This window comes from Gossypium hirsutum, chromosome A01 (assembly GCF_007990345.1).
Source record: "Gossypium hirsutum isolate 1008001.06 chromosome A01, Gossypium_hirsutum_v2.1, whole genome shotgun sequence".
Taxonomy (NCBI): Eukaryota; Viridiplantae; Streptophyta; class Magnoliopsida; order Malvales; family Malvaceae; genus Gossypium; species Gossypium hirsutum.
In genome coordinates this window covers 97225396-97227660 of record NC_053424.1, presented here as the reverse complement: position 1 = coordinate 97227660, position 2265 = coordinate 97225396, and the positions used below count along the sequence as shown (strand labels likewise).

The following is a 2265-nucleotide window of genomic DNA, read 5'->3' as shown; positions in this document are numbered from 1 at the left end:
TAAATACCTAAGGGGAATGAAACGTAAGACGGATCTTGCTATTATTATCTGAATTGTATGATAAATATTTGACTTGTTCTTAATTATGTGTTCTTAATTCTTGTCTAATATTCTAGGATATTGATTCAAGTTAATGCGCTTATTCAGAGGAGAAAAAGCCCCTGTCTAAGAGTAAATTTTGTCATAATTAAGCGGAGTTGATTGTACGCCTAGAGATAGGGTGACAAGATTTTGCTGGATTAGGGTGAAACCTAATAAGGGGATCCATAAATCGAGTTAATGTAACACTAGGACGTTAATTAGAAAGAGATTTCAATTAATCAACCTAGGGTTAGAATTATTAGTCTCGAGAGAGATAATAATATAACTTAGGGATTTTTGATTCAGAGTCAAATAACAAGTGAAGTCTAGGTGGATTTTTTCTTGGGTATTGTCTTAATCAATCGAGTTTTCCCGCAAGCTTTTCCCCAATTTTCTCTTTGTGCACTCTTAGTTTAGTTAATTACTTTAGATAAAAAAATCCCTTAATTTTTAGGCTAGATAATAAAAAGAAAGTAATTACTAGTACTCTTGGTTCCTTTGGGTTTGACAATCCGGTGTTGCTAAAGCTATACTACTGTTCGATAGGTACACTTGCCTTCATCGTGATAATAGTTAGTTTCAAGAACGATTAATTATAAATTTTTAAAACCTATCGCAAATATCACGTATCAAGTTTTTGGTGCCGTTGCTGGGGAACTAAGATATTAGGAACACTCAATTTTTATTACTTTAGCCATTTTACTCTTATTGCAATTTATTTTTAGTTTAAATTCACTTTTCTAACTTTTCTTTTATTTTCTTCTGATAGGCTTTTCTAGTTTATGACTAGAAGAAACCCGTCAGGACCATTACTTTTTGACGGTGAGATCGATATCACAGTTCACAAAAATCGAAGAGAAACAAGGCGAAGCTTAAGATACACAGAGGAAGAGTAAGAGGATGATACTTCAACCACAACTGAGGGGATGGATGAAAACCAGGAAAATCCGATACCTCCTGCGATTGCCGCTGATCTAGTAAATCAGAGTCCTACTCCATGCACTATGTATGGTTATGCTAAACCTACTGTAACAGGAACTGAGTCAAGCATAGTTAGGCCTGCTATTGCTGCAAATAATTTTGAACTGAAACCTAACACAATTCAAATGATACAGTAATTTTTTCAGTTTGATGGTTAGCAGGACGAGGATCCCAACGCTCACTTGGCGAACTTTTTGGAACTTTGTGATACATTTAAAATCAATGGCATTTTTTATGATGCCATTCACCTTCGGTTATTCCCTTTTTCATTGAGGAACAAAGTTAAACAGAGGTTGAACTCGTTACCACGAGGGTCAATCACTACTTGGGAACAAATGACCGAAAAAGTTTTATTAAAATATTTTTCGCCGGCTAAAACAGCCAAATTAGTAATGATATCTCTTCTTTTGTGCAGATGTATTTAGAAACACTCTATGACACATGCGAGAGATACAAAGACCTTTTAAGAAGATCCCCTCACCATGGGTTACCACTCTGGCTACAGGTTCAAACGTTTCACAATGGCCTAAATCCTTCGACTAGACAGATGATTGATGCAGCTGCTGGAGGAACTATCAATAATAAGACACCTGAGGATGCTTATGAATTCATAGAAGAGATGTCACTGAATAATTATCAGTGGCAAGTCATGAGGACAAAATAGACAAAAGCAGCCGACATTTTTAACATCGATTCGGTCACCATGCTCTCTAACCAGGTAGAACTTTTGAATAGAAAAATTGACAGTATTCTTGGTTCTTCATAGGTTCACCCAGTAATGCAGTGCGAAGCAAGTGGAGGTGGATCAAGCAATTCAGAATACCCACCTTATGGCCACAACATGGAGAACGAGCAGTTAAATTACATGGGTAATAATCTTCGATCTCAAAATAATCCTTATAGTAACACTTACAATGTAGGTTGGATGAACCACCCAAATTTTTCATGGGGAAGCCAAGGAAATGCTAACAAAATTCATCTTGGTGTCAGAAACTCATTTTCAGCATACTGAGACAGTATTTAAGAATCAACAAGCGTCGATCCAAGGGCTCGAAACTCAGATAGGACAGCTTGCCAAATTAATATCTGAATGACCACAAGTTAACTTGCCAAGTAACACTGAATCTAACCCAAGGGAACAACTCAACACAATTACCATCCAAGATAAGGAAGGGTTAGTTGCACCTGAACTAGAACTGAGGT

At 36.6% G+C, this 2265-nt stretch overlaps 1 non-coding gene across 1 annotated transcript; it reads right to left on the bottom strand.

Annotated features, from left to right (window-relative positions):
• Positions 1 to 1441: 1441 nt before the first annotated feature.
• LOC121207946 (small nucleolar RNA R71) lies at positions 1442 to 1551 on the bottom strand. Its single transcript, XR_005903030.1, has one exon. It is a non-coding gene; the product is annotated as a small nucleolar RNA R71 (small nucleolar RNA).
• Positions 1552 to 2265: the final 714 nt, after the last annotated feature.